Raw genomic sequence first — 17,777 nt, 5'->3', positions numbered from 1 at the left:
AGAAAATGTCTCCTTTCATATACAAACCCAAATGGTCTGCATACAGGATGTCAATTCCTTAGACTCATGTATAAAATGGATCTTCAGAAAATGTCGCTTTGCAAATCGCTTCTCTCTTGAGAATGTTATTGCCTGTCAAGGAAGTCTTTTTCTTGGTGCCTCTTTAACAATAAAATCTTTTACCACAGCCTTTGAGTTTAGCGAATTTTCTTCACTGCAAACTCGTGCCTTGGAGAACAAGGAAACCTAACCTCCTCTTCTCTACCCTGCCCTCATCACTCTATCCACTGCACCATCTAATTACCTCCTAGTCATAGCTCTCTACTAATTTTAAGATTTCTCCTAGATCTGTTTTCTAGGTCAGTTGGTTTTTCATTATTTTGATGTTGTCTTATTGTTTTTTGTTTTATCATAAAGCTGTTAGCTTCCATTTGCTCGATGCTAATTTTTTAAAGCTTTTTATTTTTAAAATATATGCATTGATACTTTTTCAAAATTAACCCTTGCAAAACTTTGTGTTCCAACCCTCCCTTCCCTCTACCCCCTCCCCTAGATGGAAAGTAATTCAATATATGTTAAACATGATAAAATATATGTTAAATCCAATATACACATACATGTTTATATGATTGTCTTATTGCACAAGAAAAATCAAATCAAAAAGGAAAAAATGAGAAAGAAAATAAAATGCAAGCAAACAACAAAAAGAGTGAAAATGCTATGTTGTGATCTACATTCAGTTCCCACATTTTCTCTCTGGGTGTAGATGACTCTCTTCATCACAAGATTATTGGAATTGACCTCAATCATTTCACTGTTGGAAAAGCATCTATCAGAATTGATCATCATTTATCTTCTTGTTGTCATGTACAACGATCTCCTGGTTCTGCTCATTTTGCTTAGCATTAGTTTCTCTCCAGGCCTGTTAATCTCTCCAGGCCTCTCTGAAAACATTCTGCAGATTGTTTCTTATAGAATAATAATATTCATAATATATACCATAACTTATTCAGCCATTCTCCAGCTGATGGGCATCCACTAACTTTCCTTTCTTGTCACTACAAAAAGGGATGCCACAAACATTTTTGCAAATGTGGTTCCCTTTCCCTCTTTTAAGATTTCTTTGGGATATAAACCCAGTGGAAATACTACTAGATCAAAGGTTATGCACATTTTAATAGCCCTTTGGGCACAGTTCCAAATTGCTCTCCAGAATGGATAGATCAGTTCACAACCCCACCAACAATGTATTAATGTCCCAGTTTTCCCACATTTCCTCCAATATTCATCATTATCTTTTTCTGTCATCTTAGCCAAACCAAAAGGTATGGAGTGTTACCTCAGAGTTGTCTTACTGATCAATAGAGCACCTTTTCATATGATTGAAATGGTTTTAATTTCTTCATCTGAAAATTGTCTGTTCATATCCTTTGACCATTTATCAATTAGAGAATGGCTTAAATTCTTATAAATTTGAATCAATTCTCTATATATTTCAGAAATTAGGGCTTTATCAGAACCTTTGAATATAAAAAAAAATTTTTTTTCAGTTTATTGCTTCCCTTCTAATCTTGTCTGCATTAGTTTTGTTTGTACAAAAAATTTTAATTTAATATAATTAAAATTATCTATTTTGTGTTCAGTAAAGAACTCAATTTCTTCTTTGGCCACAAATTCTTTCCTTCTCCACAGATCTGAGAGATAAACTATCCTTTGTTCTTCTAATTTGCTTATAATATCACTCTTTATATCTAAATTAGGAACTTTTTCTGACCGTATCTTGGTATGGTGTTAGGTGTAGGTCAATGCCTACTTCCTGCCATGCTGGTTTCCAATTTTCCCAGCAGTTTTTGTCAAATAGTGCATTTGTATCCCAAAAGCTGGGGTCTCTGGGTTGACAAAAAAACTAGATTATGATAGCCATCGACTGTTTTGTTCTGTGAACCTAAGCTATTTCACTGATTGATAACTCTATTTCTCAGATAGTACCCAATGGTTTTGATGACTACTACTTTATAATGTAGTTTTAGGTCTGGCATAGCTAGGCCACCTCTATTTGCATTTTTCTTTAATCTCCTTGAAATTCTTGACCTTTTGTTTTTCCAGATGAACTTTATTATTTTTTCTAGCTCTGTAAAATAATTTCTTGGGAGTTTGATTTGTATGGAACTGAAAAAGTAGATTAATTTAGGTAGTATTTTCATTTTTATTATATTAGCTTGGTCTACCCCATGAGCACTTGATATTTTTATAAAGGGTCACAGAAAATGGCCCTGGAGAAGTGGGAAACCCTGAGCAAGGTATATGACCCTTTAGTCCAGCAAAAGGAACCCTGATGAAAGTGTCTGGTTTGGTTCACCATTTACCCCTAAGGGTGTCTCGACCTTCCTGAGAAGTCAGGGGGTGTGACAAACTGTGTTGTATTTGAAGCAGAGTTATGCTAATGTGGCAAGGAAACATCTGCACATGATAGCAAGTTGTTTATGTGGTCTCACATGCACAGTATCCTATAGTTATTTAAGTGTATTACATAAGTATAGCGTATATAAAACTAAGGATTTTTTGAATAAATGGACTCCAGTTTAACCATCTTCTTGAGTTCCGTCTCATCACTCCTCACCCATGATCAGGATTCAGGCTGGTATTGAAATCGTACTGTGAGCAGGTCTGGACAATTGGCATTTAATGTGGGGCTCTCAAGAGCAGGACACACAGCAACTTGGTTGATGTGAACAGTGTAAATTAGGGTGAGAAATTTCCAGTACCCAGGAACAGGGTAAGTTTAAACAGGCTGTGAGAAGATTTGACAAGGACTAATCTAGTCGTTTTTGTTTTCCAGCCAAAATGGGGCAAACACTAACAAAAGAGCCTCCCCCTTGAGGGAAGTATGAAAAATGTTTTGTTAAATTAATGAGAGAGCAAGATTTGCTACTAACCCAGAAGCAGGTCACTGAGCTCTTAAATATTGTAGAGTGCACATCTCTGTGACTCTGTGGCACAATGGAGCCAAAGAAGTCAGAGAGAGAACAACTAACTAAATACTACTATATTATGGGTCCTGGCTCATTCCCCAAGCACACATTCCTTATGTTCAATGTAATAAAATTGGCTTTGAGAGATACCATATATTATTTTTTTTAAAAAAAAGAAGGCTTTTAGTGTAAAGTGCCAAACAAAGGTGGATGAAGAAAATAAACAAAAAAAAATGATGCCAACAACTCTAAAGGGTGCAGCACATTAAACAAAGACAAAGATGGCACTGGGAGGTTTGAGGGATATAGCACTTCCTTGTTTCTCAGCCCACTTCCACTTCCCTTTGACCTGCACCCATGCTATATCCCCAGCTTCCTGACCCACTTCTTTTTCATTCTCCTTCATCAACTCTGCGTTCATGGGTGGGAGATGAAAGCACAGGAGGGGCAGTGCCATCTTAGTGCCACCAGTGAAGCTGTCTTTGTCCTCCTCCTATGTATCGATTACAGTTAAGGCAAAGGAGTAGGGACAGGATACATTTGGATTGAGAATGGAAACATGCCTTGTAATTGAAGAACCAATTTGGTGGTATTCACCCATATTTTGACTCCCAGCAATAGAATCTATGAATATTCTGAACTGCAATTGTTAATAGTTGACCATCCAATGCTCACTGTCTTTTAAATGGTGTACCATGAAAGGGTTGGTAGACATGCATTCATATTGCACAGTCATTAGAAGCACCAGTTGGCCCAGTCACTGGCGAAAGACTATGGCAAACACCTATCTGTCTGGCATAGGATCTACATCAGTTGAATTTAGTGCTACCCTTTTGAGATGGAAATTTGAAGATAAAATGAGAGTGTTTACTCCTTTTGCAGTTAAAAAAATCCCCATCAATCTGTGGGGAAAAGACATTTTACAGTAGTTGGGATTACAATTGAGCACTTTGGCTTTTTAGTCAGGGCCGCTATTGAAAGCTTGCCAGCCCTTACACCTATCCCCATTCAACGTCCCTTTTCACACTCCTACACTCCCTCCAGGAAAGAATCCTCGTGGTTTGAAGCCCAATGAAATTTTGCAGAAGGATGTGGTCCATTATAAATCTTTTAGCCATCTGTCTTTTATCCATGTTGCCATAGACACATTCTCAGGATTTACTTTTGTAGTATGAGTGTCAAAAGAGATGGCCTGGGTGGTCACTGAATTCCTTACACAGAGCTTTGCAGTTATGGGTTTATTTTCTTAAGTATTTTTTGAAAACTATTTACCAAAGTATTTTTTCCCTGGGATTTTCTTGTATCACTCTCTTTTCTGTTAGTTTTTTCTCTGATTCTCTTACTTCCTTTCAAAATCCTTTTTGAACTGTTTCATGGCCTGAGAACGTCATATTTTTTTCTTGGAGGCTTTGGTTGTAGAAGTTTTTATTTTGTTATTTTTGGTGTGTGTGTTTAGATATGTCTTGTCACTACAGTAACTTTCTATTGTCAGAATTCTTTTTTTTTTTCTCTTTGATCATTTCCCCAGCTTGTTACTTGAGTTTTAACATCTTTGTTTAAGTAGAGATATGCTTCCAAAATAGAGGATGCACTACAAGCTTCAGGGGATTTGTTTAGGTGTTTTCAGAGATATTTCTAAGGATCTGTAAGTTTTCAGTTCTTCCAAGGTGGTATGACCTAAGGTGATTTTTAAAAGCTTTATATTTTTAAAACATATGCATGGATAATTTTTCAACATTGACCCTTGTGTTTCAGATTTTCCTCGTAAGGAGTCATTTTTACTTCCCTCCTGACCTCTGCTCGAATCTGTGAGTGATTGTAAGCACTCTTTCCTGCTCATGAATTGTGAAGAAAATCCCTGATCCACTCAGTTTGTAAGTAGTAATGTACTAGTGTTCCTCCTCATACTGAGATGTAAGCCAGGACTGTATCTTAGATCTGAGGATGGAAAAGCAACAGAATCTTAACTCAGTGCTAGCAAAGAGACTGTTGTCTTTTTCTGACCAGTTTTTTGTACCATCTGTAAACTGAGCTCTCTTAAAGTCATTACTGCTACCCCTGCTCTTGATTCAGGGGCTTGAAAGGCCTGCTCTTGGTTTGCCATGGCTTTCCTTTTTCTCTAGTGCAACAAACTTTTGTCTTTCCAAGTCATCTTTGGTATCTGTGGGCTGAGAATTTTGGAAATCAGGGTCACTGATTCAGAGACCCCAGGTCTTACTCCTAGTCTGCTGGTTTCATGTCTGTGTGGTACTGAGCTATACTCCAGTCCTGGTGCAACAGAACTTTTCTGCTGACCTTCTTAAGTTGTCTTCATCTAGAAAACAAAAAGGAGAGGTTTTTGTTTGGGGGGAGGGGTTCTGATTTCTAAAATTTGTTGAAAGTCGTTATGTAAAGGTATTTAAAGGGGAAGAGATCAGATAAGTTCTTGCCTTTATTCTGCCATCTTGGCTCTACCTCTAACCAATTTTTTAAATGCTAGAAATTTTCTTGACTGGAGGGAGGGGCTGTAGGGAAAATCACCCCAGAGAAACTGGGCAGAACTAAGAGCTAAAAACATCTTTTTTAAAAGAAGGATCTGGTTCCCTCTCCAATGAAGCAGACCCAGACCTTACCCATAATTTGAGGTGCCACTTCCTTTCAGGGGTCTACTTCCATAAGGCTAAATATCTAGATATTCAAGAACAATTATAACAAATACAGAACAATTTCAATGGTTGATATGTGTGTTTATGTTAAAATAAGAAAACCAGCAGGATGACAAGATTTTAGGATGGGCAAGATAGGAAATATTTCCCATGAAGAGATGGTATCAAGGTGGATGAGCTATCCCTTAGGTAGAACAAATAGAGATGGCACATATCCCAATAACATGTCAGGAGGAACATGGGGACTTTCCATCACACCATCATTTATGTTTGATAAAATCATGGAATTTGAAGAAAACCATTTAGAGATTAAAGCAGAGTCTATCATAAGATCCTTATATCAATATCTATATTTTTGTAACTTATAGAGAATATGAATTATTTATTCTAATAGTATTAGATAATTGATTAGATATATTAGTAGATGAATAATTACAATCATCTCACATTGTAAAATCACAAACTAATATTGATTAAAGTTTAAGCAGGGGCTTTCAATTTTCTCAGGGCTTAAAATTATTATGATTGAACTCACAAATTTTTATATAAAATAAGAGTTTCTAAACTTGAATCTTAAGGACCATTATACTATACTGCATCCTTTTTTTAGAGCACTAAATTTTTATACACAATATTATTAATATTTACTCTGTCATTTGAAACTTGCCAAATTCAAAGAAAACAACAAGTAACTGGCAGCTAAAACCCACACAGTCATATTAAGTGAGGAATTTTTAAAAAGCTAAAGTAAATATTCCCTTCACTGAAGTAAATTATTTTAAGGTCTTTTAAGACATGTAATTATAGAATCTCTTTTATAAAAATCTTAATTATGGATTTACCCATTTTCATAGGCATCTTTAGCTTACATCTAAAGAAGACAATTTATTTTTTATTTAATTTTAATCTATGGAATAAAAAAATTTCCATATGTGTAACTTATTATTTTTAAATATATAATAAATATATGTAATTTCCCCCCTTTTTTCTCTCTTTTCCTCCTCTTCAACCTAAATATGATTTATATTACACATACAGACACAAACATGCATGTACACACCCAAACACATACATATGCATTTATATATGTGTGTGTGTGTGTGTGTGTGTGTGTGTGTAATCATTGTAAATATGCTTTTAATGATCAGATCTTTCTCTGGATGCAGATGGCATCTTCCTTCATATGTGGTTGTAGTCAATTTGGGTATTTATAATGGTAAAATTTATAATTTATAAAAAGGTAAATTACTTATTTATTCAAAGTTGTTCTTAAAACAATATTTCTGTTATTATATAAAATAGGAATATTTTATCCTTCATTATTTCATGCCATTCATGTTTTTCTAATGTCATTAAATTCATCATTTTTTACTGCCTTGTAGTTTTTCATCATTATTATATTTTGTTCATATATTATATTTTATATTTTATTTCTTCAGTCATTCACCAATTGATGGGCATCCCCACAATTTTCAATTGTTTGCTATCACAAAATTGTAGAACATATTGGTTCTTTTCCTTTTCTCCTAATCATCTTTGAAAATAGACCAAGTATTTCAAAGCCATCACATATAGACAGATTAATAACTATTTCTGTATAATTAAAGATTGCTTTCTAAAATGGTGGAATCAGTTCACAATTCCACCAACCATAAATTAATATCCCAGTTTATTCACATTCCCTCCAACATTTGTTATTTTTCCTTTCAATCATTTTATTTAATCTGATGGGTGTAACATAATCAAGTTTTTTTTCTGATTTGCACCTCTCAAGTCAATAATGATATAGTTTTTTCATATGATTAAAATTATTTTAATTTTTAATTGGAAAATTGCCTGTTTATATTATCTGACTATCAATTGCAGAATGAGTTATACTTTCATAGATTTTGTGAAGTTCTCATACACACATGTCCATATCCATATCTGTATTAATCTATCTATATTTAAGATGTGAAACTTTTGTTTGAGAAATTGTCTACACTCTCCTTCCCCAATTTCCTGTTTTCCTTCTGATCTCAGATACATTTTGTTTTACAAAAAGTTTTTAACTAAATAAACTAAATTTAAATATTAAATGAGTAATAAACTAAAAATAATATTTAGTTTATTTTACAACTCACTCTCTTCTATATCTCACGTTTATTCATAAATTATTCACCTATCCATAAACCTGATATGATCCATGTTTTTCAAATTCTCTTGTACCTCTTTTCCATCCATCCATTTTGACCTTATCTTGGTAAGCGGTGTAAGATATTCTCTATGGCCAATTTTTGCCATACTGCTTTCCAGATTCCCTGACAATTTCTACCAAATAATAAATTCTTATCCCCAAAGTTGAAGTCTTTATACTTGTCAGATACAGTTAATATGTTTATTTGACACTGTGAATTGTATTCTGTTCCATTGATCTATTTTTCTATTTCTTAGCCAGGACCAGAAAGATTTCTTTCTTTTAATGTAGAAGTGTTTTCCCCCAGATACATGACAAGAACAATTTTAGCATTCATTTTGACAAAATTTTGCTATAAATATTTTTGCATATGCAAATTCTTTTTCCTTTTTTTATGATCTCTTTGGGATACAGACCTAGTAGTTGTATTCTTGAGCAAAAGAAAATATACAGTTTGTTTATTCTTTGGGAATAACTCCATATATTTTTTCAGAATGGTTGGATTAATTCACAACTCCAAAAAGAGTGCATTAGTGTCCAAATTTTTCCATATCTTCTCCAAAATTTATAATTTTTTGACATATTGGCCAATCTGATAGATATGAGTGGTATCTCAGAGTTGTTTTGATTTACATTTCTTTAATGTGTTGGGGCCCAGAGGGCCCAGGCAAGAAGTTTGTGCTGACACAGAGCTCACAGGTTGTGGGCCCAGGCAGAAAATCTGTGCTGGGTTGGAGATAAGGAAGTATGTTGTAGTTCCCCTGACAAACATGAGACCTGGGACTTGCAAAGGTTGCTGACAATAGCTCAGCTCAAACAGCAAGTTGCAGTGACCCAAAAACATGCTTGTCCTGAGAAGTGTTCTATCATTAGGATGTGAGCTCCGTGACTTTCCTGACTCAGCCATGTCAGCATAAGGTTCCTTGTTGGGGTCTCTGATCTTTCCTGAATCACCCATGTCAGCATAAGCTTACTTCCTTGAGGGTTGGTGGAAAGGGGGATATAAGGAGGGACCAAAGATTGTAGAGGAAGGCACGGGAAAGCAGAGGAAAGTAGAGGAAAGTGCTTCTAATAAAGAGCATCCTGATTTCATCTCTTCTGGCTTGTGACTCACTTTGGCAAACATGGGTGGCTTATGTCCAGATGTGCACTGAAGCTCAAGAGGAGGTAAAGCCTGGCTGCCTGGTATAGCACCTGGAATTAATGAAAAATAGTTTAGACATTTTCTACATATACTTTTACATAGATTTGATTTCTTCATCTGAAAACTGCCTGTTCTTTGACCGTTGTTGGGGTCCTCAACTGGTGCAGACCTGCTGACACCAGCAGAAGTCTGAGCACTTACCCATAGCTATTGTCGCCTCTATGACCTTCGGACGTCTCCAGATATGACAGAGTAGATAGACACCACTATGCAGTTAAGAAGCTTTATTAGTTACATTGTCCTGTCTGCTTCTCCTCTTTGCTTCTGCTGCTTACTTCTGCCTCCTCTCTCTCTCTCTGCAGTCTTGCATTTATATCCCTCTCTTCTGCCCCTGCCCACATACCTCAGCAACAAGTATGAGTATAGCTTGTGTATCTCAGAGCCCAACCCTTGTGATGATGGACGTTATTGCAATCTGGTGCATGCTCAATGCCTGAGCTGATGTGCCAAAGGAACATAATCCGGAACTTTAGTCAACCAGGAAAAAACATACACCCGAGGACCTCAACATCTGTTCCCAAGAGTGTGCTGACGGAGAACTAACAGACCACAAGGTCAGGTTGCACGAGATTTGTTTTTGCACATACTTGTTGCTAACGCAGATGGGGCATTATGTGCAGAGTATATGTTGATAAGATTAATGCAGACTCTTGATATCCTGTTCCCTAACAGACCATTTATAATTGTGGCTAATAAATTTGTCTTAGTTATTTATATGTTTGAGAAATGGTCCTTTGTCAGAGATATTTGCTGTAAAGATTGCTTCCCACTTTTCTTTTTTCTTTTTCTAATCTTGATTGTATTGGTTTTCTATAAACAACTTGTGTAATTTAATACAATCAAAATTATTTCTTTTGTTCAATGCTTTGTAATTTAATATAATCAAAATTATCTATTTCTCATTTCATAATGCTATCTCCTATTTGATCAAGAATTTTCCCTTTCCTATAGATCCTATAGGTAAATAATTCCTTGCTCTTCTAATTTGGTTAGTGTCCCTCTTTATATCTAAATCTTAAATTTATTTTATATTTATATTCATATCTAAATCTAAATAAAGAAGTTAACTTAGTGTCTAATTTGAGATGTTGGTCTATACCGAGTTTGTGTCATTTGTTTTCCAGCTTTCCCAATAGTTTTTGTTAAATAATAAATTTTTATCTCAAAAGCTGTAGTTTTTTATTTCATCAAGTTCTAGGTTACTTTTGTCCTCTTTCTCCTTTTCCTCCTCATTGGTATTTGCTCTTATCTACCATTTTCCTTAACTTTCCCTCCTTTCTATTAGTACCCAGCCGCAAACCCTTTACTTAATTTTTCCCTTTCTACTTCCCTGTCCAGTATGATAAATTTCTATATTTAACTAATTGTTGAGTCAATATACATCAGAAAAGGTTCAAGTGATGTTCATTATCAAGGTTTTTTCTGCTCCTTCATGTGAAGAAATTTATGCAATTTTACCTCTTCTTTCCTTCTGCATTCAGTGTATTCCTCTTTCTCACTACTTAATTTTTATGACATTTCCTCAAATTAGCTTTATACTTGTACCCTCTATGTGTAATCCTTCTAGGTTTGCTATAAGTGATACAATTATTAAGGATTATGTGTCATTTTCTCATGCAGTATTGTAAATAGTTTAGCTCTCTTGAACTGCTTATGTTTTTCTTTCCATTTTTAGCTGTTTATACTTCTCCTGGATCTTGATATTGGAGGTATCATGCTTAATTTCACTGGTAGTTGATCCTTATTTGTGGTTCTGAAATGGACAAATCCCTCCTTCCCGCCTCAGGCCAGCAGAAGAAAGTTTGCTTAGTTAGATTAGGGATTTCTTTTGAATTTCAAAAGACCGGGTCAACAATGCCCTTAAGGTTATCTGTTCCAGGTGGGCGGTGCTGGATACTGATCTATTCGGGTGGTGCTCGATATTAGAATATCTGCTCCTATCTTCCTGTTGTAAAATGCTAATCACAGATTACAATGCAACAAGCTGAACAAAAAATGTTTATAAGACTGTCTTCAGTTCGGTAAAGCACGGAATTCAATTAGAACTCCTTCCCGAGCTGGGTACCAAATAAACTCTAAATCTTCCTCATTGCGGCTGTCCTGAATTTTATTGCCTGGGCTATTTCAGTTCTGTCTCCTTTACTTTACAGAATGTCATGTTCTATGACCTCTGGTCTTTTAATAAATCATCTTCCAGGTCCTTTCTGATTCTGATTGTGACTCCCTGATATTTGAATTTTTTTCCTGGCCACTTGTAGTATTTTTTCTTGTCCTTATAGTACAGAAAGTTAACTATTATGTTCCTTGGAATCTTTTTGGGGGGATCTTTTTCCTAGAGTTATCAGTGAATTCTTTCAATGCCTATTTTATAATGTTCTGATTTCAGTTTTCCTAGATAATTTCTTGAAAGACACTGTTCAGATCCTCCTTCTGAATATGGCTATGATTCTGAAATTGTCTTTCCTGGATCTATTTTCCAGGTCAGTTGTTTCTCCCTTGAGGTATTTTATATTTTCTTCCATTTTAAAAAAATCTTTTGAAATTGCTTGACTAATTCTTGATGTCTCATAGTGTTATCTTCCACTTGCCTGTAATGTCCTTTTTTGGTTTTCTGGAGTTCTCTGGGTAGCTTTCCTTTCAGTAGACTAATCACTATAAGAATAGCCAGGAGATAACCAACCCACACCTTTAGCAAAGTTGCAGGATACAACATAAAGCCACATAAGTCATCAGCATTCTTATATATTACTAACAAAACCCAATAGTTAGAGTTACAAAGAGAAATTCCATTTAAAGTAACTACTGATTGTATAAAATATTTAGGAATTTATCTGCCAAGGGAAAATCAGAAACTTTATGAGAAAAACTACAAAACACTTTCCACACAAATTAAGCCTGATCTTACCAACTGGAAAAATATTAAATGCTCTTGGATTAGGCGAGCAAATATAATAAAGATGACAATACTACCTAAACTAATCTATTTATTTAGCGCTATACCAATCAGACTCCCAAAAAACTATTTTGATGACCTAGAAAAAATAACAACAAAGTTCATATGGACAAACAAAAGGTCAAGAATTTCAAGGGAATTAATGAAAAAAAATCAAATGAAGGTGGCCTAGCTGTACCAGATCTAAAATTGTATTATAAAGCAGTGGTTACTAAAACCATCTGGTATTAGCTAAGAAATAGACTAATTGATCAATGGAATAGTTAGGTTCAAAGGACAAAACAGCCAATAACTTTAATAATCTAGTGTTTGACAATTCCAAAGACCCCAGTTTTGGGGATAAGAACGCATTATTTGACAAAAATTGCTGGGAAAACTGGAAATTAGTATGGCAGAAACTAGGCATTGACCCACATTTAACACTATACACCAAGATAAGGTCAAAATGGGTTAATGACCTAGGCATAAAGAATGAGATTATAAATAAATTAGAGTAACACAGGATAGTTTACCTCTCAGAACTGTGGAAGAGGAAGGAATTTATGACGAAAGAAGAACTAGAGATCACTATTGACCACAAAATAGAAAATTTTGATTATATCAAATTGAAAAGTTTTTGTACAAACAAAATGAATGCAGAAAAGATTAAAAGGGAAACAATAAACTGGGAAAACATTTTTACACTCAAAGGCCTTCTAATAAAGGCCTCATTTCCAAAATATATAGAGAATTGACTCTAATTTATAAGAAATCAAGCCATTCTCCAATTGACAAATGGTCAAAGGATATGAAAAGACAATTCTCAGACAAAGAAATTAAAACTATTTATAGCCATATGAAAATATGCTCCAAATCATTATTAATCAGAGAAATGCAAATTAAGACAACTCTGAGATACCACTACACACCTGTCAGATTGGCTAGAATGACAGGGAAAGATAATGCTGAATGTTGGAGGGGATGTGGAAAAATAGGGACATTGATGCATTGTTGGTGGAATTGTGAACACATCCAGGCGTTCTGGAGAGCAATTTGGAACTATGCTCAAAAAGTTATCAAACTGTGCATATCCTTTGATCCAGCAGTGTTTCTACTGGGCTTATGCCCCAAAGAGATACTAAAGAAGGGAAAGGGACCTGTATGTGCCAAAATGTTTGTGGCAGCCCTATTTGTAGTGGCTAGAAGCTGGAAAATGAAAGGATGTCCATCAATTGGAGAATGGTTGAGTAAATTGTGGTAATGAACATTATGGAATATTATTGTTCTGTAAGAAATGACCAGCAGGATGAATACAGAGAGGCTTGGAGAGACTTACATGAACTGATGCTAAGTGAAATGAGCAGAACCAGGAGATCATTATATACCTCAACAGTGATACTGTTTGAGGATGTATTCTGATGGAAGTGGATCTCTTCAATAAAGAGAGCTAATTCAGTTTCAATTGATCAAGGATGGACAGAAGCAGCTATACCCAAAGAAAGAACACTGGGAAATGAATATAAACTGCTTGCATTTTTGTTTTTCTTCCCGGGTTATTTATACTTTCTGAATCCAATTCTCCCTGTGCAACAAGAGAACTGTTTGGTTCTGCACACATATATTATATCTAGGATATACTGTAACCTATTTAACATGTAAAGGACTGCTTGCCATTTGGGAGAGGGGGTGGAGGGAGGGAGGGAGGGGAAAAATCAGAACAGAAGTGAGTGCAAGGGATAATGCTGTAAAAAAATTACCCTGGCATGGGTTCTGTCAATAAAAAGTTATTAAAAAAAAATCTGACCTGAACTACAATGAGAAGACAGAATTTAAGAATCATCAAACTAGGGGGAGGATTTGAAGAAGATGGTAGAGAAGGTTATTAAAATTTCAAGATCTCCAGATTCCCTCCCCCCAAACCTCCCATTAGAACAAACTAGGGCCTCGGGGAGAACATAGATTGATGGAAAATCAAGAAGACTGGAGGTAGAACAGGGTCCTCCTAGTACAACACAAAAAGATCAAGAAAGACCCTGGACTAGGGATTAACCAGTGTAAAGTGCAGACACCTCTGGGCTAGCTCCACATGAATGGCACTAGATGAAGCTTTCTCAAAAAAGGCTATGAGATAGAATAAATCAGAGGTCTGCAGAGCCACAAGATCAGGTTTCTGGCCTAGTTTGCAGGAAGTCACATGATCTTTAAAGGCCAAGACCCTAGGTCAGTGACAGGAAGTCACATAACCCACAGGAAGCAGACAATATTGGTGACCATTGGTCAATGATGATTACTTCCTCCTAGTCTATACAATGAAAAGACTTGGGTCTTTTGCTATTTAATCAGCTTTCCTGTTTCCAGTTTGCAGGTTGAGCACATGTTGTGACCTGAGATGCTTTCCAAGTGTACTTGAATCTCTTCCTGCAAGGACTAAATAAATGCTTTCTCTCATTACCTGAAGATGTCGCTGCTTAGTTAATTTGGGGAAGGAGGTCTAGCATCTGTCCCATACATACAGAAACAAGTTGGGATCCGTGGGGTTAGCTAGATTTGGTTTGAGCCTCACCAGGAGCCACAGAAACTTTCACCTCTCAGACTGCATTTGGAGTTGGAGATCTGAGTCCGGGAAGACTGAGTGAACCCTGGGAGTGCCAGGCCCCATTGTGCTGCAGGGATATAGTTCTGAGTAAGAACCAGCACATATGTTGAGTGCAGAAGTAGTGGTTTAGGGCACCAAGCCAGAGGGAAGAGCTGAAGTAAATCCAGAGGCAGCATCCCCCACCCCATGATTAAAAGCACCTACATTAATACCTCTTATTTTTTAAAAATTGAATTGACAAATAAGAAAGAACTCAATCATAGAAACTTAATATAGGAACAGAGAAGACCAAGGTTCATCTTCAGAGGAGGACACTGAAGCAAAATAAACTTTTTCTATTCCAAAGAGTAACTGTTAAATAACTCTCTGTCTAGAGAATTATTTATTAGAATCTCAACACTTAACATGGACAAATCGTTGTTGTTGTTGTTTTTTTTTTTTTTTTTTTTTTTTTTTTTTTTTTTTTTAACATGGGAAATGTATACCTTTTAAGATTACTAATTCAAATCAGTAATAGGATAGCTCACAAGAAAGATTGGGCAGAGTTCAGGTAAAAATAGTAACTATGTCATATAAATGAGGTGAAGACAAAGAATAGACACAGAGGCATTAGAGAGAGGAGGAAAGTATATGGTTCTGAAAACATATTTTGGGAATGGGTCAAATAGACAACACTATAAAAAAATTAAAAATCAAATGAGAAACATTGAAAAAAAACTAAGAAAAATCATTTAAGAAAAACATGAAGATCATGAAAAACAAGTTAACCAACTAGAAAAGTAGGTAGAGGTTCTCAAAGTTTAAAATAACTCTTGGAAATTAGAATTGGGCAAGGGGAAATCCAGTGAAGCTATGAAAGATAAAGAAATAACAAAGCAGATTATTAAGCATGGAAAAAATAGAACAGAATGTGAAACATTTTGAAAGAAAAACAACAGATCTGGAGAACAGATCAAGAAGAAAAAATATAACAACAATTGTACTACCTCAAAGTTGTGACCAAATAAAGAACTTTGACACAATAATGCAAGAAATAACCCAAGAGAGTCCTGGAGCGATGGAACATGAGGGGAAAGTAGAAATAAAAAGAAATCCACCCATTAACACCTTAATGAGATTTTTTGCAGAAAACACATAGGGATATCATTGCCAAATTTTGAAACCTCCATATCAAAGAAAAAATTTTTCAAGAAACAAGAAAATCAATTCAAATATGCTGGAGCTACAATTAGAATTGTATAGGATTTATCAGCAGCCACAAAAAGACGCAGAAGATCTAAAAATCATATCTATCAGAAATCAAAAGAACTAGGCCTACAGTCAAAATTTTTATATCCAGAAAAATTTTCCATAATTTTGAATGACAAAAATGGACATTCAATGAACTTGCAGAGTTTCAGGATTTTCTATCAATCAAACCAGAACTCAATAAAAAATTTAACATAAAAGAGCCAATATTAAAGATCACTTTCAAGGAACTTAACATGGACAAATTGTTGTTGTTGTTGTTTTTTTTAACATGGGAAATGTATACCTTTTAAGATTACTGATTCAAATCAGTAATAGGATAGCTCACAAGAAAGACTGGGCAGAGTTCAGGTAAAAATAGTAATTATGTTATATAAATGAGGTGAAGACAAAGAATAGACACAGGCATTAGAAAGAGGAGGAAAGTGTATGGTTCTGAAAACATATTTTGGGAATGGATCAAATAGACAACACTACATATATACCATGAAGGGTATAGCACCCTCCAAAATCTATAAAGAAATAAGGGGGAGGGATTGGAGGATGGGTAGACAAAGAATATGGGAAGAAAAGGGAGGGAACCACGAGTGGGGGAAGCTTAAGTAATATAAAGGCAAGTTAAATTGTAGAATTAAAGCAAAGAATCAGCAGGGATAGGAAAAAATATTTGTGTATGTGTGTGGGGAGGTTTGGTATGTATACATAAATATAGTCTTTCCTAACCTGATGGATGGAGGTGGGGGAAGTGAAAGGGGAAAAAAAGAATAAACTTTAAAAGATTACCAGTGGAGAGCAGAAGAATTATTTACAAGGAAGTGAAGAAAAGATAGACATTCATTAATATAATTTTTTCTACATATATATGTATATATATGCTTTATATACTTTCTTGAACTATATATTTTAATTTTTCTTGATTTATGCAGGGCAAATAATAATATTCTCTTTTGTTTTGTTTTATTTTGTTTAGTATTCTTTTTCTGATTCAGTTTTATTTTTAAATAAAATACATTAAAAAAAAAAAGAACCATCAAACTAGATCAATACTTTAAGCAAAACAGGAACCTCTCATATCAAAAAAAAAAAAAAACAAACCTTGAGAAACTTGCTCAAATCTCTTAGGGCAAAATAGAAATAGGAGGAAAAAAACCACAACAATCGCCTCATGAAAGAAAACTTTGGCAGTCATATGAAGAGAGAAATGGAAAAGACTGAGGTTGTTGATGTGAGTTAGAAGAGTTTGGGACAAAAAGATCTACCCAAATTGATTACTACAGAGATCACTCATAGAAAGCAGAATTATTTATTAGAATCTCAAGAAGCAGACCCCATCCTGGTCTGTGAACCAAATTTCACAGCAGGATAAGGCCAGAGCCATGAAAATGCTTACAGTTTTTATACGTTTCAGACAAAGAACCCCCAAAATCCCCTCCTCTATATGTTGTGATTGGTCACATAAGTCTGTATTCCCCTATTTGGTCAGTGGAATGTAGTAGATAAGGTGATGTACAGCTTCTTCAGCCAGTAATCCCTTCTTTGGACAATGGAATGTAATCCAGGCCTTATCTAAAATCATCTGACTCCAGAGAAGCCGAAACTGATGCCTATAGGCTTGATCTACTTTAGCTAACAGTCTCTGATCAATATGTGCTTAATCTATAAGTTCTTCACCTTTTCCCACATAAAAGGTCAAGAAGTGCCTTAAAGAAAAGTATCAAGTATATTCTTCAAGTATATTTATCAAATATCAAGTATATTTAAAACTTAAATAGAAAATTCAAGTATATTCTTATCCTAGAAGTTAATGAATATGAAAGTTTGGAAAGATAGCTTCAAGTTAACATAGGGTCAATCTGCTTTTTTTTTTTTTTTTGGCTTCTTATTCCAAGATATATTTTATAGGAGCAGATACTAAACTTTATCCCATAATCTATTTTGAATTGTTCTGTAACTATGGCAGGACAATGCAAATGTAAGTTCTGTACCAGGAAAGAATAAAACAGA

Source organism: Antechinus flavipes, chromosome 2 (assembly GCF_016432865.1).
Source record: "Antechinus flavipes isolate AdamAnt ecotype Samford, QLD, Australia chromosome 2, AdamAnt_v2, whole genome shotgun sequence".
NCBI lineage: Eukaryota > Metazoa > Chordata > Mammalia > Dasyuromorphia > Dasyuridae > Antechinus > Antechinus flavipes.
The sequence above is the reverse complement of the archived record's forward strand: the minus strand, read 5'-3'. Positions refer to the sequence as shown.